The sequence below is a fragment of the Cryptomeria japonica genome, chromosome 6 (assembly GCF_030272615.1).
Source record: "Cryptomeria japonica chromosome 6, Sugi_1.0, whole genome shotgun sequence".
NCBI classification, from domain to species: Eukaryota; Viridiplantae; Streptophyta; class Pinopsida; order Cupressales; family Cupressaceae; genus Cryptomeria; species Cryptomeria japonica.
This window is the reverse complement of record NC_081410.1, coordinates 344,725,704-344,748,534: the sequence shown is the minus strand read 5'-3', so window position 1 is coordinate 344,748,534 and position 22,831 is coordinate 344,725,704.

Here is a 22,831-nt window from a genome sequence, read left to right as displayed (position 1 = left end):
TGTTTTTATTCGAGGTAACTATCATGATTTGTTCTATGATGATAAGGCTAGGTAATGATAGGTGGTATAGGATTTGCCAGAATCTTTGTGCTCCCTTCTTTTTCTATAAAAGGGAATTCATGGCCATTTTGTAAGGGTTTTGAAAATTAAAATATGGAAGCAGTCTAGTTGAGTTGTTGATGCAAAGTTAGTTTTTCTAGCATATGAAATTGTTACACACAAATAAATTAATAGAAATATTCCATTGAATTGTCTCATATCTGTTGTTTTTTAGTTGAATGCCTTTACTTGTTAAGGACAAGTAGAAATGTCTCTATGGGTTTACTATGGACGTGTAATGTGATATTTAGGTTTTCTTTAAGGAAGAAATTAAATTTTGATAGCTCGTTATAGCAACCGAGGAATGATTATATGATTATTTAAAGTGTGATTCACAAGGGATTATTGCAGGGTATATTTGTAAGGCATTTATATTCAAGAAATTAGTTGTGACTCTTGTCAGTTTGTCAGGATTTTGACTCTGTGCCAATGAATTATACACTAGTCTGATGATATGTTTGTTAGTAACTGCAACATCTTTCAAGTGATTGTTCTTCATTTTACTTTTGTTTGTAATAAGAGTTCCGATTCTCAAGTGATAATATCCTATGAAGTGAGTGGAATAGGGCCAATTATAAATGCTTACTTATATTAATTTAGTATAATTGAGAATCTTATATTTTAAAAGAAATACCAATCTAGTATATCATAATATAGAGAGTATTAATGTAGGTTAACTCACCTGATTTTTGCAAAGCCCGAAGTGTAGAAGGATTTATCCATTTTGTTGTGATGTCCTTGTGAAATGGCCAATGGTCTTAAGTTCTTGTTAAGGGAAGAAGGCTAATTCTTAGATAAAACTTAAGAAATCATTTGGAAACACCAACAAGATGGTGACTCTGTTGGGGATATTCTTGTCTAGTCTGCTTATTTGATGTTTTAAGATATACTTGATTTTATCTTGAATTGTGCATTAATCATATTTGTTAATTATTTTAAAATTTTTTAATTATCCCTAGTAAAGGGTGGTGATTGATGAATAATGATGAACTACTAAGGTCCTAACCGGTACTGAGAGGGGGGGGAGTGAATCAGTACACACAAAAAAAATAGCTTCAACTCTTTGTCATATCAAAACACAACTGACCGGTTGTCTTCACCACTGATCTTAACCATAGCTACACCGGTTAAGAAAAAATACTTCAAAAAATATTCAATAGATCTCAAACCTTGATAAATACTTCACTAATATAATCATGCATGAGTTGTACCAATAATACCACAACCATTTAACAATGCATGCATATCTAACTTAATCAAAACCACACAATCATCACATGAAAATCTCACAACCCATAACACACAGATTTTTCACGTGGAAACCCAAATGGGAAAAAACATGGTGGGAATGAATACCCACAAGCTATTTGTGAACTCTTTTGAAGTCTGCTCTATTAGGAGCCTAGTGATAGTTCTAATACTTAATGTTAAGTATAGATGCCAAGCTAATAAGATGAGAGGGGGGGGTGAATCATACAACTTTAATCTTCCATAAAAACATCAGATTCAACCTCGGTAACATATACTTCAGTAATATAACCAAAACTGCTAAACATGCAAACTCAAAAGCATATAAACATCATAACACTCATAACACCAGATTTAATGTGGAAACCCAAATAGGGAAAAACCACTGTGGGATCCCGGACCCACTAAGAAATATACTCTTCTAGAGTATGCTCGGTTAAAAGAAAATCTTGTTAAAGATTACAAACACATTGCTAGATGTGACCCGGTTAAGGGATTTCCCTTAGATCTATTAGGATCTTCACCTTGTTAGAAGTGACCTTGTTAAAGGATTTCAAACACTCAATCAGAATGTCACCTTGCTAGAGGGTTTTACAAATAAGACTATTAAGTCCACTCGGTTAAGAGATTTTCTGTCACTTTACAAAATAACAGTAATAAAAATCTATCTGCAACTTCACATCTAAAATGCTAAAGAAGATTCTTATTTGCTTAATACAATATAGACATAGAACTAATCTTGTCCATCTGCTTGGCTTTATACTCCGTTATTCAAAATAGGTCTTCAAGCTTCAGTGCTCGGTAATCACTATGTAGCATTCTTGTGCATACACTTTCTCACATACATTGTTTATCAACAGTTCCTTATTTATAAACAATAGCTAACTGCTTAATCTCCTTGATCACATTTCCTATGATCAATCATAGCCATCAGATCTTCAAACTTTGACTAGGTTCAATATATCCTTCGATTTGAAAATGTTTTACCCTGCCTTGGAACTTGCATACATTTCTTGGAACTTGTGCTAGGGTATTGCAATTCAATCTATGTTGTAGATCTTTCTACCAATTTTTCTTTGCCATAGATTCTTTAACAAACTTCATTCACGGCATACCAATCATTTAATCATAGCCAACTCATCAACTTCCTTCATTAAATAATACTTTTATTCATTCAATGCATTCTGTTATTACTCGGCTGCAACTCGGTAAATACTAAACTTCACTCGGTAGACATTCCACCTTCATTAACCGATAGCAATAACCTTAGGGTTTACCGACTAGGTTCCTTAGGGTTTACCGACTAGGTTCTTTGCTTGGTAACATAGTATAGTATTAACCTTACAATCAATAACATATGTATGATTTCAAAACAATCTAAACATCATGATCTCATCATTGTCTAACTCGGTAATAGTTTCCCATTGAATAACTCATTTCTCCCCTTATTCATCACATTCTTTCTGTGTCTTTTACCGACATCTTTATACTCATCAAATCATACTTCTTAAGATATGGCAACATCATACTGAATTAGAAAATCAATTTCTTGACATCAATGACAAAATAATAATATTAAGATAGTAAAACATCCTTGTTTAGTTATATCTATACTCATCAACAACCTTCTCAATATCCTTATTGAAATGCCAACAATCTCTTCTTGTCTTGTTATAATGCCAACAATCTCCCCCTTTGGCATTGATGGCAAAACCAATTGATTTTACCTAATTGATTTGGATTGATGTGAGATTCTGAAATGCTGAAATGCTCTCCCCCTGTCATCAGAATTCTCCCCCATACATTAGTCTTCTCCTCTTTTCTCTTCAGTCTTGCTTTTCTTTAGTCTTCTCCCCCTTTGACAACAATGCCAAAAAGTAAAGAATTAAAACATAATTTCTTCTTGTATGAAGTGATTTCCTGCTGTTGTGTGTCAACTTAGTCTCGGTCAGAGCATTTATGTCTTCAATTCCTGTTTCCTATATTGTTTCTTGCACACCTTTAGAAAACCTCCTAAAGAGTGTAAATCAGCATGAACTCCTAAAAGATATTCTGTAGAGTCATCGAATTGATGCTACCACCGAACTCGGTCAGTGAGTAGAAGATAGGGGTAGGACCCCTAAGTTACTTCTGAGATACTCAAAAGTGTCTCTTGGCAGTGGCTTGGTGAAGATATCTGCTATTTGTTCCTTTGTGCTAACATATTCCAACACCACTTTCTTCTCTTGAGCTTCTTCTCTAAGATAATGATATTTGATAGAGATGTGCTTTGTCTTAGAGTGCATAATAGGATTCTTTGAAATGTTAATGACACTAGTATTGTCACAGAATATAGTTATTGGCTTGGTAACTTTCTCATTTATACCTTCCAATAGTTGTTTGATCCATGCTATGTTGGTACAATTCAATGCTGCAACAATGTATTCAGCTTCTGCTATTGATTGTGAAACACATCCTTGTTTCTTGCTAAGCCAACTCACTAGTCTTTCTCCTAAAAAGAAAGCTCCTCCACTTGTGTTTTTCCTGTCATCAATGTTGCCTGCCCAATCAGCATCAGTATAAACTTTTAAATCGAAGTCATTTCCTTTTTGATATACTAAGCCATAATCTTTAGTGCCTTTCAAGTATCCAAAAATTCTCTTGATTGTTGTCATGTGTGTTTCCTTAGGATCTGCAGAGAATCTTGCAACTATACCTACTGCATGTGCTATGTCTGGCCTATTGTGAACAACATATTGTAGCTTTCTAATCATGGATCAGTAAAGTGTCTCATCAACAGATGCAGATTCATCATTCTTTGATAATTTACAGTTAGTAATCATAGGAGTACTTACTGGTTTTGAATCCTCCATTCCAAACTTCTTCAAGATTTCCTTTATGTACTTAGATTGAGTAATGAAAATCTCATTTTTCATTTGCAGTATCTATAAACCTATAAAATACTTTATCTCACTGATTAATGACATCTCAAATTCTTTGCTCATTTCATTTCCAAAGTTCTTGCATAAAGACTCATTTCCATAAAATATAATATCATCAACAAATATGGCTGAGATCAGTATTCCATTTTTATCATTCTTCATGTACATATTGTTGTTTTCACTTGTCCTTATAAAACCAATTTTGATTAAATAAGAGTGCAGTCTTTCATAGCATGCTCTAGGTGCTTGTTTCAAACCATGTAAAGCTTTGTTCAATTTACATACCTGATCTTTATTCTTGTCTTCAACAAATCCTTCAGGTTGTTCAATAAAAACTTCTTCTTCTTATATACCATTCAGAAATGCAGATTTGACATCCATTTGATATACCTTGAAATTATTGAAAGCAGCATATGCCAACAATGTTTTTACTCATTCTAGTTTTACCACAGGTGCAAAAGTTTCACCATAATCAATTCCTTCTTCTTGGGCATAGCCTTTGCAAAGTAGTCTTGCTTTATTTCGAATGACCTCACCTTTTTCATTCAGTTTTTTTCTGAAAATCCACTTTGTACCGATTACATTTTTGTCCTTCTGTCTTGGGACCAGTGTCCATGTGTCATTCTTCTTGATTTGATCAATCTCTTTTGTCATAGCATTTATCCAATCTTCACTGTTAAATGCCTCTTTCACTATTCTCGGTTCAAATTTAGATATCAGACATGTGTTCTGTCTCAGTTTGTTCCTTGTCATCACCAGATCATCCTTATCTCCTATAATCTGACTTGATGCATGATGTCTTCTGGCATACTTGGCTAATACAGGTTCAGTAGGCTCTGTATGATCTTCTTCATCACTCAGTAATTGAATATTCTCTTCATTTCCTTCCGCAGTTTTCTCAGTAGGACTTGTCGGTTGAACTTAGACAAATTCATCATAATCTTCTGGTTCCTTGGAATTTCCTTCATCATTTCTTTCTGCAAATTCATCAATTTTCACATTTTCACTTTCTACTATTTTGTTAGATGATTTGATTAGACATTTAGATGCTTTGCTTCTAGAAGAATAACCAAGAAATGTTCCTTCTTCACTTTTCTGATCAAACTTTCCATTTCTATCATCTTTGTGCACATAGCATCTACTTCCAAAGATTTTAAAATAACTTACATTGGGTTTCTTGTCATACCAGATTTTATATGGTGTCTTCAAAGTTCCTTTCTTCAGTTGTACTCGGTTCAGGGTGTAAACTGTTGTGCTTATTGCTTCTTTCCAAAATGTTTGTGGCACTTTCTTTTCAATCATCAGGGTTCTGGCACAATCCACAATAGATCTGTTTCTTCTCTCAGTAATTCCATTTTGTTGTGGAGTTCTCGGTGTAGAGACTTGTCTTTTTATACTATGATCATTGTAGAATAAGTTGAACTCATCAGATGTGAACTCTCCTCCTCTATCTGATCTAAGACATTTTAGTTGTCTTCCTATTTCATTTTCAACTCTTGCCTTGTACCATTTATACATTTGAAAAGCTTGTGATTTTTCTTTTAAAAACATAACTGACATCATCCTTGAGTAATCATCCACAAATAATATGAAATATTTATCACCATAATAACTTTGAACTTTCATAGGACCACAAAGATTAGTGTGCACAAGATCTAAAATTCCCTTAGAAGTGTAGGACTTACTTGTAAAGCTTGATCTTGTCATTTTACCCATCTGGCATCCTTGTCACATAGCATTCTCAGGTTTTTCAAGACTCGGTAGACCTCTTACTCGATGCTTCTTGCTTATTTTGATCAGATTATCAATATTTACATGTCAAAACCTTTTATGCCATAACCAGGTATCATCTATCTTTGCATATAGACACTTATTTCGAGTTGAGTCAAGGTGAAATGTATTACCTTTTGTTTGTGTCCCAGTAGTAGCTAACTTTCCATTCTTGTCATGAACTTTGACAATTCCTTTCTGAAATTCTATTCGGCATCTTGTATTCTTTAGCTGTGCTACACTCAGCAAATTATATTTCAAACCTTCAACCCAATAAACATCATTGCACTTTGCATTGTCAAGAAGTGTTATGGATCATTTACCTTTTACTGGACATGGTGCATCATTGCCAAATCTTACATAGCCTCCATCATAGTCTTCTAACATAACAAACTTGTGTTAATCACCTATCATGTGATGTGAGAATCCACTATCTATGATCCAAGAATCATTAGTATTTATGTGAGATATTAGGGATTTTTCTTCATACCTTTCTTCATCTGATCCATCTTTGATAGCCACATAAACTACTTCCTCTGTATCAGTTTCATCTGATTTATCATCATTGGATTCCTCATCAGCTATTAGGCATGTCTTTCTATCTCTTCTTCTGAAGTCTCAGTGTCCTCTGTAATGATTATCTTTCTGTCTATCATCTCGGTAATCTCTCTTTTCAGTAGATTCTTTGTCAAGAAAGTTAGAAGCCATATGTCCTATCTTATCACAATTGAAACATTTCAAAGGTAGTTTTCCTTTATACTTACCTTTGCCTCTCGGTAACTTTCTGGCGAATAGTGCTTCAAACTCTTCTTGCTTTCTGATTTCCTCATACAATTTGTGTACTTCTTCCATGTTCTTATGAAATCTTTCACTTACTCCACTGTGATCTCCTTCAGAGTACTTATACTTTCTTTCATTGTAATCATTAGATTCATCAAGATGAAAAGAACTAAATGCAGATTCAACTTTATTTACCGAAGACCCACTATTATCAAAGTTACTTAACTCAAATGCCTATAGCTTACCAATAGTAGCATCTAAAGAAACTGGCATATTGGGTACAGACCTTAGTTCATTGATTGCAGAGACTCAGATTGCATAAGCTGGTAGAAGGGTTCTTAACAACTTACTTGTTATATCCTTTTCTTCAATGGTTCCACCTGCTCCTTTGATTTGATTAACAATCTCCTTTAGTCTTGTATTGTACTGGGTTATGTTCTCACCTTCATTCATCCTCATAGATTCAAGTTGTCCTCTTAGACTATCCACTTTTGCTCTTTGAACATGTTCATCACCTCCATACACATATATGAGCTTGTCCCACATTGCCTTTACATCATTGCAATATTCTAGATCATTAAACTCTGAATCGATCAATGCAGATGTTATTTCAATCCTTGCTTGGATATGTTCTTTCTTTGCCTTTATCTCTTCCCTTTTTAATGGATAGGTGCTTGGTGTGATGAAATCATTCTCTAGATAATATACAACATATTCTCGAACTCCTAATAGGTGCAGCTTCATCCTTTTCTGCCATGTAGAGAAACTTGACTTGTTCAGCATTGGTGCATCCCTCTTATACATCTTTGGATCTTTGCCTCAAGTACCTTTAAACTTTTCTTCTAGAGTCCAAAGCTTTGATACCAATTGATAGTTTTGATACTTAATGTTAAGTACAGATGCCAAGCTAATAAGATAAGAGGGGGGGTGAATCATACAACTTTAATCTTCCATAAAAACATCATATTCAACCTCAGTAACATATAATTCAGTAATATAACCAAAACTGCTAAACATGCAAACTCAAAAGCATATAAACATCATAACACCAGATTTAACATGGAAACCCAAATAGGGAAAAACCACTGTGGGATTTCGGACCTACTAAGAAATATACTCTTCTAGAGTATGCTCGATTAAAAGCAAATCCTGTTAAAGATTACAAATACATTTCTAGATGTGACCTAGTTAAGGGATTTCCCTCAGATCTGTTAAGATCTTCACCTTGTTAGAACTGACCTTGTTAAAGGATTTCAAACACTCAATCAGAATGTCACCTTGCTAGAAGGTTTTACAAATAAGACTATTAAGTCCACTCGGTTAAGAGATTTTCTATCACTTTACAAAATAACAGTAATAAAAATCTATTTGCAACTTCACATCTAAAATGCTAAAGCAGATTCTTATTTACTTAATACAATATAGACATAGAACTAATCTTGTCCATCTGCTGGGATCTATACTCTGTTATTCAAAACAGGTCTTCAAGCTTCAGTGCTCAGTAATCACTATGTAGCATTCCTGTGCATACACTTGCCCACATACATTGTTTATCAACAGTTCCTTATTTATAAACAATAGCTAACCACTTAATCTCCTTGATCACATTTCCCATGATCAATCATAGCCATCAGATCTTCAAACTTTGACCAGGTTCAATGTATCCTTTGATCTAAAAACGTTTTACCCCACCTTGGAACTTGCATACATTTCTTGGAACTTGTGCTAGGGTATTGTAGTTCAATCTGCATTGTAGATCTTTCTGCTGATTTTCCTTTGCCATAAATTCTTTAACAAACTTCATTCACAGCATACGAATCATTTAATCATAGCCAGCTCATCAGCTTCCTTCATTAAATAATACTTTTATTCATTCAATGCATTCTATTATTACTCGGTTGCAACTCGGTAAATACTAAACTTCACTCGGTAGACATTCCGCCTTCATTAATCGATAGCGATAACCTTAGGGTTTAGCGACTAGGTTCCTTAGGGTTTACCGAGTAGGTTCTTTGCTTGGTAACATAGTATAGTATTAACCTTACAATCAATAACATATGTATGATATCAAAACAATCTAAACATCATGATCTCATCATTGTCTAACTCGGTAATAGTTGCCCATTGAATAACTTATTTCTCCCCTTATTCATCACATTCTTTCTGTGTCTTTTACCGACATCTTTATACTCATCAAATCATACTTCTTAAGATATGGCAACATCATACTGAATTAGAAAATCAATTTCTTGACATCAATGACAAAATAATAATATTAAGACAGTAAAACATCCTTGATCAGTTATATCCATAGTCATCAACAACCTTCTCAATATCCTTATTGAAATGCCAACAATCTCTCCTTGTCTTGTTATAATGCCAACACCTAGTCCGGTCAAAGAATTTACAATAAAGTTCCTGTTAGGAACCGATCCTATTAGAGATCACCTAGTTAAGGGATGGCTATATACCCTGTTAAACTTTAAAACCCTGTTAGGAGTTACCTCGCTAGAGGATTTAAATAGCTCAATAACCTTGAGCCAACAGGTTAGAGGATTTACAACAAAGCTTGTTAATGCTACCTGGTCAAGGGATTTACCTTCTGTTGAAATGGTTAGAAGACAACAAGTAAAACACCAATATGATAACAACACTTCTGGCTAAGGCAGATCGTTTTCAGTTCCTCTCTTTTGCAATCACACTCTGCAGATTCCTCATTCTGGTTTGACAAGTATCAAATCTCCAACATGTGGACACAAATACAACCTTTTCCAACCACTGGAATAACAAAACTCATCGACCTTATATATAACAATAGGTCAGTAGCATAAACCCTAAACCCTAAATATTTCAAGTTTACACTTACAAGTAGTCCAATCCTGACCATCCAAACACATTACATAGAATGAAACGATCTAAAATAGATCTCAATATATTATGCATCATCCAATCTTCAACGCATCTGAAAATCAATAACCTATCACATGCTCTTCACACATCGCTAAGAAAAACACTTATACCCGAGGTAGGTATTCAATGCATTCAATCTTCACATGCAAGAACCACAATTAAATCCTTCATGTGCACACAACTGATGTAGTATCTCGATCCTTATCCTTATTCCTTAACTAACTAGTCACAAAACATCATCGGTTTCAGCGCACAAGACAAACCGGTAACCCTAGAGCTGAACTGAGACTACCAACCGGTAGTCACACTTAGTGAACCCCAACACCAGTCCACTCCATCCCAATTGACCGTAACCGCTTCCGATCTTCATATTGGTTCATACCGGTTCACCTGCTTGAGCACTTACTGACATCAATGCCAACATACATTATCACCTCTTCATCATATGCCAAAAGTGACTTTGATTGATTTTGAAAGACTCTAATCTTGTATGAACAAGGAAGAGGTGGTATGTGAAGTCATCTCCAAAGGCTTTAGAACCTGGAGATTATAGTTCTCTATGAATCAGAAGAAAGGAAAGATGTACGGGAGAAGATCTTCAAGGACATCCCAATTCACCTCATCAAGAAAAAGGTTAGAAATGGAATCCCAAAGCAAATAAAGGAAGGTATGGTTATTCTTCAAAAATTCTACATTCACTAGTGAGCCCTGATATGGCTGATATTGAACATGATTTAGCAACCCCCTCGATGTTTTGCCATCATAGGTCATTTTTTGATGAACCATTCCCCAAATCTCATAAATATTATTATGAAATTCGTAATGGGATGGGTCATTATCATTATAATGATGATGGTGAGCAAGTTTGTTATGATGGAGAAGAGGGAATTAAAATAATCTCTTCTACTGAGCCTCTTGAGAAATCTTCCAAGGATCAAAAGGAACATAAGGATAAAGTAAGAGAGAGTAATGCTAGATTGGAATAAATGGTGAAGGGTTTCCAAGATGAATTAGATGAAGAAACTTATAAAGGTCAGCTATGAGTTGAAGCAGAAACAAGGATAAAACAAAGTGAGGATCTGTTTGCAGATATGTGTGTGAACAATGTTATGGAACCTCTTCTATGAATTGGACCTTTGATTAGTACTATAACATGTCATGATAAAGAGAAAACTATTTTGATTGACTCGAATGTGTGTTCAACTGCAAGGGTAAATACTAGGGAAGTTACTGACCAAGAATTCAGAGAGGTTGAAGAGTTGGAAGAGCAGTATAGTTGACAAGACATGTTGGTAAGGAAAGATGAACTTCTTAAAATGATATTAGATTTAGACAAAATAACTCAAAAGGATGCTAAATCTTCATTGTCACCAAAATTCAAGTTAAATAGTACTATTGGGCCCCTTTTTGATTTATTATTGGGAGAAGAAGGTCCACAACCCATAAATATAAATTGTTTAAGTACTAATATAGTTTATCCTATTGTATATGCATCTATAAATATAGTTGTTGTTTTTATGCCTTTGAATCATCCAACTTCCCATTTGCTTGACCGTAATACCACAATACTTTAGGTTAATAGAATGCAAGCACCTCAATAGTTGAATAACCAACAAAATCAACTATATCAACAGTTCATACAACAATAGCAATGATATGATCAATCATTGAGACAATCTCAAAATATGTAGGGTCAGCAACATAATGTAGTTGTTGGTGCTCAAGTTCTTGTTTCTCATGTAGCTCCCCAAATTGTAACCCCACAGCTTGTCGTCCCTAATGTTCCTCAAAATGAACCTAACCAAGAAACCCACATCCATCAGAATGCAAGAGGCAATCCTTTTGCTATACCTCCTCTTCATTTTGATAGATACAAGAAATTAGATTTTACTGTAATTTAAGGATATCCTAATCCTATAGACAATGATATAAGAACAAAATTGCCAAAAAATTTAGGAAGTGTTGGATTGATGGGTGAGGATCTCATATTAAAGATTTTATGAATGTTATGGATAATTTTGAGGTAGAACATGAAGATGTTCTAATGAAGTTTTTTATGCAATAATTAGTGGATGATGCTAGAGATTGGTATAGGAGCCTTTCAAATGCACACATCAGTAGCTAGCCTGAATTTTAGAGGGTATTCAGGGAACAATATGGAGATCACACTGATGTAAGATTCAAGTTGGGGGAAATCACCACCATTCAGAAAAATCAAAATGAGATGGTAGCAAAATTCAATGCAAGGTTTATGAGGATCTTAAATAAAATACCACATCATATGAGGCCGAATGACCAATTGTGCCTTAGTTTTTACATGAAGGCGTTTGATCCTAAGTTTGGATATGAGTTAAGATCCAGAGAACCTCCATCTTTGAGAGATTATTTCAAGGGAGAGATTAGTATTGAAAATAATAGGAAAGCTATAGGCAAAAATGGAAAGAGAGATGAGGTACAAATTTTGCAGAATCAGAAGGGTCAGTAAGGGAAGCAACTAAAAGAAGAGGAGAAACTTGACAAGGTAATGACTACTCTGAAATATTTGAGTTATAAGGTTGCAAGAGGGCAAAAAGGTTTATCAAACAATAAGCCTAGTTTTTAGAGAAATGATAGACCTCGATTGTATGATATGCCTTATCATACAAATTGGCGTGATGGCAAACCAATTGGTAATGCAAGCAATCAAAGGGGGATCACAAACAAAGATACTCCTAACCCTTTGAAAAGACAAAGTGCTAATCTAGTAGATGAAGCCCCTTGGTGTTGTGCATGTGATTTGCCTCATTCACCCATCTAATTCAGTATTGCTTTCACAATGTAGGATGATGGGGAAAATTATAATCAACAGTGTGATGATGAACACACTATAAATATGATATCATTGGGACGGGATGTTATATTGCATGATTATGACTCATCAAAAGACAAAATGCACAATAATAATGTTGATAATAAAAGGCGATATCATGCCTCATTTGAGCATCAGGTCTTCTCTGACTCTAATGATCATACTATGGGGCAATTAGAGGTTGAGGTCCCAAGGCATACTTTAAAAGAAATAAGTTTGAGAAGGCCATCTGAAGAAGAAATCAGAGAACTCATGGTTGTTGTTGTAGCTCAAGCTAGAAGCAATTACCAGCTGAGAAATATAAATGTCAATGTTGAACAAGGAGAACCAGGTGGCTTGTTTGTGAAGGAATCCCCAACTAAAGGGAAGGTGATAAGTCAAGGGTTGGATAAGAAGAAAAGGTTGCATGAGAACCAAACGGACAAAGCTCATGATGTCAATAATAAAAAACTTGTTATTCCTATTGAAAAGAGCACGAGTAAATTGAATGAGGTAAGTAATCACAACTTGATACCTGTGCAAAATTACCTACTTTTGATATGGTTTAAACTTTATCATAGATTAAGGTATCAATACCCTTGATAAAAATTAAATTTGAAGGGTACTGAAAGAGGGCAATGTCTTTAATTTCAATTATCCCTCATTGTTCGAACATGGTTACACCCTTTTTTTCAGCCTAAGAAAAGGTGAACAAGCAGTTAAATGTTAGTCAAGTAGATAAAATGGGAACACCTAAGGTCTACTTAGGATCGACTATTACCCAATTCTCATCTCATAATGATCCTTTTTATTTAACTATTAATAAACAATAATCTTGTGAGAAATTGTATGATAGATTATGGGGAGGCTATAAATTTGATGCCAACAAAGCTCATGGACTTAGGAGTAAATGTTGATATCCCCTATGGTATGTGTTATGCAATAGATAATATGTCAATTCTTGTCATGGGATTATACATGGCTTAGAAGTAAAATTGGCGTCATATCCTGAGGCTTCTTACAAAATGGATGTAACTGTAGCTGACATTGCCTTGCACTATGGTATGTTATTATCTAGACAATGAATGACATCCATAGGGGGTAATGTGCAGTTGGATCTTTCATATGCTACTATTCCAGTAGGCAACCAATTGGTTCAAATTGATAGAGAAAAGAGGTCTACGAAAGTTATAGATGAAATTTCCCTTGATAATTTGATATGTTTTTGTGATGTAGACACTTACAATTTCAGAGTAAAATAAATAGAGACAATTCTATAGAACACAAACCCAATGATTGATGAGGCTACCACTGATTAGGAGGGATTGTGGATAATGTATTTTGATGGAGCATGTAGTAGGGAAGGGTTGGGAGCTAGAATAGTCTTTATTGCACCAAATGGAAAAACATTTAAGTATTTATTTTTGTTGTCATTTGAGTGCACAAACAATACTACAGAGTATGAAGCTCTATTGTTAGGATTGAACATTGTTGTTAAACATGGTGTTAAGGCATTATCTATATTTGGAGATCCTAAATTGGTGACTTCTCAGGTGAGATCCAAATACTCATCAAAGATTAGGCAGTTAAAGCAATATAAATTCATGGTATGGGATACCATTGAGTTTTTTTATGCCTTTGCTATTGGTTGGGTGGAAAGATCAAATAATATTATGGCAGATTTTCTGACCAATATTTCTTTCAAGAGCGATGACACTACTTTTGTAGGAATTTAAAAAAATGAAGCTAAGACTAGGCCATAAGTACCTGACAATATTTGCAGCTGGTAGGTATTCGATGATGATGATGATGATTTTCTCAAATTCTTACATTGTGTTGACAAATATGAGACTCGGGAAATTGATTTTAGCACATTTGTTGTGGAGGAGAATGGTGAGAAAGTCATATTTGGAAATGAAATAGTCCAATTGAAAACTAATAAGATTCATAGAGGATTGGTTTCCCTTGAAAGAGTTTTTGATGGGAATGAGAGCTATGCTATGAAACCTGTGGTGGTTAATAAAGAAGATCTAGAAGAGATAAATTTGGGAACTGATATAGCTTCGAAAAATGTGTACATTGGAAAAAGGATAAATACCAAGATTAGAGCAATGTTGATTACATTGCTGAGAAAATATAAGCATGTTTTTGCATGATCTTACAATGATCTTAAAGCTTATAGAGGATTTGTTTCAGCACAAAATTCCTCTGAAACCAGATGTAAAGCCTTTCAGATAGAAGTAGAGACCAATAAACCCAAGGTTGGATCTCAAAATGTAGGAAGAGTTAGTAAAACTCAAAGAGGGAGGTATTATTAAACCAATAAGGCATTCAACTTGGGTATCAAATCTGGTTTACGCTAGAAAGAATAATGGAGATTTAGGTTATGCATAGATTTCTAGAACTTAAATATAACTTCATTAAAGGATAATTATCCTTTTCGAAACATGGAGGTGATGTTGCAGAGACTTGCAGGTTGTGAATTGTTGAGCATGATGGATGGATTCTCTAGATACAATCAAGTGAAAGTCAAGGAGTTTGAGCAATATAAGACTGCTTTTAAAACTCCATGGGGGACTTATGTCTACATCAGAATGCCATTTGGTTTGACAAATGCTGGCACAACTTTCTAAAGAGCTATGGATGTAGCATTTGTAGATTTGATTAATATTTTCTTGGTAATATACCAAGATGATCTCACAACTTACTTTAAAAACATTGAAGACCATTGCTAACATCTTGAGAAGATATTTTCAAAAGCTTTAGAGTTTGATATTTCATTGAATCCAAACAAGTACAATTTTACTATCACTGAAGGAAAGTTGTTGGGCCATATTGTGTCCAAAGAAGGGGTCTGAATTGATCCTGAGAGGGTTGCAACAATAGATAAAATTCCAATCCCCAAGACAGTTAAGGCAATCCAATCATTATTTGGATAGATTAATTTTTTAAGGAGGTTTGTTTCAAACTTTGTAGAAATGGTTAAACCTATTTCAAGAATGTTAAAAATGGATGGAAAACTTGATTGGAACAACGAACCATTGGAGGTCTTTATAGGTATAAGAACAGAAACCAAAGAAGCTCCAGTTTTTAAATCCCCTAATTTTGATAAACCATTTCAGATATTTTCTTTTGCGTCATTCCACACTATTGCTACAGTCATGTTACAAAAAAATAATGATGGACATGAACAACCTATCTATTTCTTCAGCAAGTCCTTGCAATCTACTAAATTAAATTATGATATTATAGAGAAGAAAGTTTATGCTTTGGTTAAAGCATTAAAAAAATTAGATCTTATTTGGTAGGATCTAAGGTCTTTTCATATGTCCCTAGTACTGTTGTCAAAGATATATTTGCTCAGTATGAAGTGATAGGAAGGAAATGTAGGTGGATAAATAAAGTTCAAGAATTTAACTTTGATATCTAGATAATCAAGTTTGTTAGAGGTATAGTTTTGGCAAGGTTGATGGCAAAAACAAATCTTGAAGTTGCTCAGGTAAATACTATGGAAAAAGAAGAGGAGGGATCAACTAGCATGGAAAGACAACCATGGTATTTGGATATAGTATATTTCTTGAAGAATATGAGTTGTCTTGAAGAAATGAATGATAATCAAAAAGGCACATTGAGGTTACGAGTCCAAAAATATTTGATGAAAGAGGGAGATCTGTTCTGGAAAATTTAGGATGCAGTATTGTTGTTTTGTCTTGATAAAGGTCAATCCCAAGGGGTTCTTGAAGAGATGCATGGAGGTGTGTGCGGTGGGAATTTTACAGTGAATACTACTACCCCCAAAATAATTAGGGCAAGATACTAATGGCCCAATTTATTTATAGATAATCATGATTTTGTAAGGAAGTGTGAGTCATGTCAAAAAAATTCTGGGAAGCTCAAATATGCAAGGGCATTGCCTCTCTGACCTCATGGTGCAGGAGCACCTAGTTGAGTAAAAACTCTCCTTTTTGAGTATTTCATGCTTTCATGTTTGTAATGTCTTGTGTTAGGTTTATAATGTTGTTTTAGGTTGTTGTGTGTCTTTTATAGTGGTTTTGATCTCATTTTGTGCTCAAGAGGTCAAGTTTTGCCTTCCAGGACTTGAGTTGACAATTTTGGCAAAAATGTGTAAAATTGCCAAAAAGGTCTCAAAATGATTTCCAAAGCATTAAAACATGTTTACTAAGTTTTTTTAAGCATGTCTTAGGTGTTTAGGTGACTTGAAGAGGTTTGGTTGTCCAAGATGTCATTTTGTGCAACAAAAGTTGCTCACCTTGTTGAAAAGTTGTCATTTTTGAAGTAAAAAAGGTGAAAAACAATGCTACAACAATATGTCCGTACATGAAATCTTAAATAACTCAAAATAAATTTAATTAGACCACCCTCTTCCTTGTATAGGGCTGGAAAATGTGGAAACAAAGTTTTTCTCAATAAAGAAGTGCAAAATTCTGGCTTTTACTGTTTTTTTCTCTCTTTTAGAGCAGCAATCTGTACTGTAGCCCATTTGGTCCGTAATGTACCTTTTGGGAAGTGTACATATTGGTTTCCATAATGCTATTCAATTGATCATTTCACTGGTTTTCCTTTTTGCAAGTTGGTGAAATAAAAATTCTTTCATTCTGTGTGCTCACTGCCTTGTCAAGGGTTTGTACTCCATAATGGATCAACTTGATTGAAAAAATTCATTGGAGGAACTTGGTAAAGTTGATGAGAGATTGTATAATGTAAATATCTTCTTGTTTGGAAAGGGATATGCACAAGGAGTTTGTGTGAGATCCTACTAGGCAAGCTGAGTGGGTAACTTGGCTAGTAGTCGAAATTATGAGAAAAATGTTGTTCTCAAAGTCTATTTGAGTTAACAACATTGGGAAAAGGTCTGCACCTTCCCTATGAGTGAATTGGAGTGAATTGGAGCACCAAACCTTATTCATTTTGCAGCTTAAAGTGTCACTATTTGTGAAGGGCAGTGAACTCCCTGTTTTGGGAAATATTATGGTTTTTGGCACCAAGTTTGACTTTGGAACCTTCTATGTATGAATACCTCACTATACTTATTAAATGTAGAGTTAATGTGTTGTTTGAAGGATTGTTGACATTATGGTGCAGGCAGTTTTGAAGTTCTAACCCAATGTAATGCAGCCCAGACAATGAAAACTCAGAAAAACAATCATTTTGACAGTGTTTTTGTTATTTTTGCAGTTTGTTTACCAAGTGTTTGGCATAATGCTTGATTTTTAGTGGTAGGGTAGTCATTGGTATGTTGTGGCAAAGGGTTATCAGTAGTGTGGAGGTTTGAAATAAGCTTAGGAGTGAGATACTTTGATGTAAGAACTAAAACCCTCACCAAACCCTACAAAAGTGCCATAAATAGTGGACAGTCCTCATTTTGTAGTAATAGTGGCGTAAACCATGAAAATCTATTAGCATATACCTCTTAAACACCATCCAAGTCAATTTTGTTGGAGGAATTTCCTGTTGTTGGGTTGGGTGAACAAAAAGGTGCCAATTAGCTCTCCATGGGCTACAAGCCTTTTGACTGCAAAACTCACACTTTTCAAGAACCTGATTGGTTTGGGTTTTGTAGAACTTGAAGAACGTATGGATAGCTATCTAGGGACATTGAAGTTTACCCCTCCACCTTCTTGATAGTATGACAGAGAAATTTGGGGTTTGTAGTCTAGCAAAGGGATTGAGTAAGAAGACCAAAAATGCTTAAGTACCCCAAAATTACACATGGTCAAAGACAATACTTTTGCCTAGGTTCCTAAACCATTTGGAGGAGCTTGTAATGACAAAGAACAATCAAAATAATGCTTAAAGGATAGAGGAATGTGTAGGAAAGTATGTAATGGTTGGATATAGTCAATAGTGGATGAGCAAGGGAATGAGCTCACTCAAAAGAGGAGTTTGTTTGGAAAGTGATGCATGAGTTGCTTGGAATTAAAACCTCAAGAATGATTTTGCAAACATATACAATAGCCTCAAACAAGTCTTTGGGAAACAAATTGAACCATTAGACTTAAACATCCTTGTTGAGCACTTTCTAGCAAACTCCCTATCATAGTGGTATCAGAGCCAACGAAAGATTCAGGAGAAAAGGATCATTAGGAAAACATGGTGACTAATGCTGAGTTAGCCAAGAAGGTCGAAGACCAAGAAGAAGAAAATAGAGCACTCAAAGAAAGATTGGATCAACTAGAAATGAAACTAGCTGAAGTAGAAGTCAAAACTGAAGAAGTCCATGATAAGGTTGGAGATCAGGGTAAAATGGTGGCTGTAGAAGATGAGGTTCCCATACCTAACCCTGTTATTCAGAAATAACCATTCTTGAAAGCTTTGAGAGCTATGAGTGGTCAAACCTTAGAGGGAGTGGCTCTTTTCAGTGGAAAGATGGATCCAAATGCTCTTATAGAGTGGATTGAAGGTCTACAAAGCCATTTTGAATGTGATGGAATAACTGAAGCACAGAAGGTTAAGGTAGAAAAATCAAGGTTGAGAGGGGCAGCCTTAACTTGGTGGAAGTTCATCCAAGAGGAAAGGGTGAAAGAAGGTAAGCAACCAATAGCCACTTGGAAAGAAATGGTAGCCAAAATAAAAGAAACCTACCTTCCTAAAGACTATGAAGTCCAACTTCACAGGAAAAGACAAAATTTGAGACAAAAAGACTTAGATGTTAGTAGCTACACTGAGGAGTTTCAAAAACTATGCATGAGATATAGAGTAGTAGAGGATGAGATCATGCAAGTGGCAAGATATTTGAATGGATTAAGATGGAACATCCAGGAAGAGATGATTTTGTTATGCCCACAAATAATACACAAGTGTTATCAACTCGCACTTAAAGTGGAAGAGAAAAGTAGGAGAAAGTAAGAACAAAACAACAGAGGAAGAGGTAGGGGTAGAGATGGTAGAGGCCATAGAGGAAGTTTTGGTGGAAGAGGAGATCAAAGATCCCAAGGAGAATCCAAACTTATTGAACAAAGTGGGGATTCATATAGCAAGAGAAACTATAGAGGAAGGGGATCTAGAAACCCAAGTAGAGGTAGATCTAGTGGAATAGGAAGCGGGTCCTAATTCTCCACCATGAAATGCTACAACTGTCAGAAATTGGGGCACCCTGCCTATAGATGCCCAGAGAAGCTTAGTTCATCCTATGGTGGTGAGAAGAGGGTAAATTATGTTCAGGAAGATGGAGGTAATACCAAAACTTTAGCATTGAACCTAGCTTCAGAAGATGGTGAGAGTTTAATGATCAAGAGAGTGTTAATGAAGAAGCCACATAGTAAAGAGGTCTCACAGAGAAGAGCATTGTCCAGGATTAAGTGTAAAATCATGGGAAAGGTGTGTAAGGTGATCATAGATTCAAGATCCACAAATAACATCATATCAGAGGAAGCAGTAAGTAAATTGAAACTACTTAGGATACAACACAAGGAGCCATACAAGGTCACATGGTTAAATAAGGGACAACATGTGTTAGTAAATGAACAAGCCTGGGTAGATTTCCACATAGGTGGATACACGGATAAGATTCTATGTGAAATCCTTTCTATTGATGCTTGCCACCTACTGTTGGGTAGACCATGGCAATTTGATAGGAAAGCAGAACATGATGGGGAAAGAAACTCCTACTCATTTAAGAAAGATGAAGTAACCTATCAGATTCAATCCCTCAAAGAAGAAGGAGAGAGTAGCAACAAAGTGCCTAACATCTTGTTAGTGAATGAGAAAGAATTTATAAAAACACTAAAAGAAGGTGAAGGAGTGGGATTTGTACTCATAGTGAAACCCAAGGAAGAAAAGATAGAAAAGAAAGTTGAGATACCATATGATGTGCAGTAGATCCTTGATAACTTCAAAGCAATAATCAGTGATGGTACACCTACAGCCTTACCACCTCCTAGAGCCATAAGCCATCAAATTGATTTCATACTTGGAGCATCTTTACCCAATAAGGCAGCCTATAAGATGACCCCTGAACAAAATGAAGAGGTAGCAAGACAAATACAAGAACTCTTAGACCAAGAGCTGATTAGGAAAATCATTAGTCCTTGTGCAGTACCTACAGTGTTGGCACGTAAGAAGGGTGGAACATGAAGAGTTTGCACATATTCTAGAGCCATAAACAAGTTCACCATCAGATACAGATTTACCATACCCAGGATAGAGGATCTGATGGATTGCTTGGGGGGTGCACAATATTTTAGTAAGATTGATTTGAAGAGTGGCTACCATCAAATAAGAATCAAAGAGGGTTATGAATGGAGGACAACTTTCAAAATGAATGAGGGTCTCTATGAGTGGCTTGTCATGCCTTTTGGACTCTCTAATGCTCCCAGCACATTCATGAGACTCATGAATGAAGTTTTACATGATTTCATTGGAAAGTTTGTTGTTGTGTATTTAGATGATATTCTTATTTTCAGTAAAACTAAGGAAGAGCATCTGAATCATTTAGCTATTTTTTTGAGGAAGTTATCTGATGAACAACTAACCATTAATCTAGAAAAATGTGATTTTATGAAGCAAGAATTGGTCTATCTTTGTTCTATTGTATCAGGAGACAATTTGAAAATGGATCAATCTAAAGTTGCAACAATAACCAGTTGGCCAACTCCTAAGATAGCCAATGATGTTAGAAGCTTCCATGGTTTAGCACAATTTCACAAGAAATTCATCAGGGGATTCAGTGAGATTTGTGCTCCTATGTTAGACACCATCAAAGGGGGTGCAAAGGTAAAGTTTTAGTGGATAGATGCAGCCAATAAAGGTTTTGAATTATTTCAAACTAAAGTATCCTCTCAACCAGTGCTCATTTTACCTATTTTTGACAAACTTTTTACTATTGAATGTGATGCTAGCAATATTGTTGTAGGAGTTGTTTTATGTCAAGACAATAGACCAGTTGCATTCTTTAGTGAGAAGTTAAATGATGCCAAGAAAAATTACTCTTCCTATGATTTATAACTATATGCATTAGTACAGGCACTTAGGAAATGGAGACATTATCTTCTTCCTAAAGAATTTGTTGTATACACAGATAATCAGGCATTAAGTTTCTTGAACCCACAGGATAAACTGAATCATAGGCATGTTAAATGGGTAGAGTACTTGCAAGCTTACACTTTTACTCTTAAGCATAAGAAGGGTCAGTTGAATAAAGTAGTAGATGCTTTGAGTAGGAGGTTGTTAACTATTCATGAGATTCAAGTACAAAGCATTGGTATTGATAGTTTTAAAGATATGTATCCTACTGATGATGATTTTGCTGAAGCTTATAAAGTTTGTCAAGATTTTGAGAATAATTTCCATGGTGCATATGCTGATTTCACTTTACAGGATGGTTTGTTATTCAAGGGTGGACAATTATGTGTTCCAAAAGGTTCTATGAGAGAGAACCTCATTCAAGAGAAGCACAATGGGTGCTTAAGTAGCCATTTTGGTCTCAACAAGACCTTAGAGTTGGTTCAAAGGTTCTATTATTGGCCTAAGATGTAGAGAGACATAAGGAGGTATGTTGAGAAATGTTTGGTATGTCAGAAAGAAAAAGGTAATTCCTCCAATGTTGGTTTATATCAGCCTCTTCCCATTCCACACAGGCTGTGGGATTGCATTAGCATGGAGTTTTTAGTAGGATTACCTAGAACTTAAGCAGGATCTGATAGCATCTTTGTAGTAGTTGACAGATTTAGCAAAATGGCTCATTTTATTCCTTGTAAGACAACACATGATGCAAGTCATATTGCTTACTTGTTTTTCAAAGAAATTGTTAGATTACATGGTTTGCCTACTAGCATTGTTTCAGATAGAGATCTGAAATTTCTTGGTCATTTCTGGAAAACATTGTGGAAGAGACTGGGTACTAATCTCTCTTTTGGTTCATCTTATCATCCACAAATTGATGGCCAAACTGAAGTTGTGAACAGGTCTCTTCGAAACTTGCTTAGGTGTTTGACAAAGGAATATGGATAGAGTTGGAATCCACTCATTCATCAAGCAGAATATGCCTACAATGATAGTGTCAACCAGTCTATAGGTAAAAGCCCATTTGAATTTGTTTATGGTATGCATCCAAGGGGTATAATGGAGTTGAGAGATATAACTAGCTTGCAGCCTAAGAGTGGAACAATAGATGACATGGCTCAATCCATGAAGGAGGTTCATGAGCAAGTGAGAAAGGCTCTTCAGGATACCTCCCAAAAAGTCAAGGCAAAAGTGGATGCTACAAAGAGAGATGTTTAGTTTTCTTTAGGGGATTAGGTGATGGTTAATTTGAACA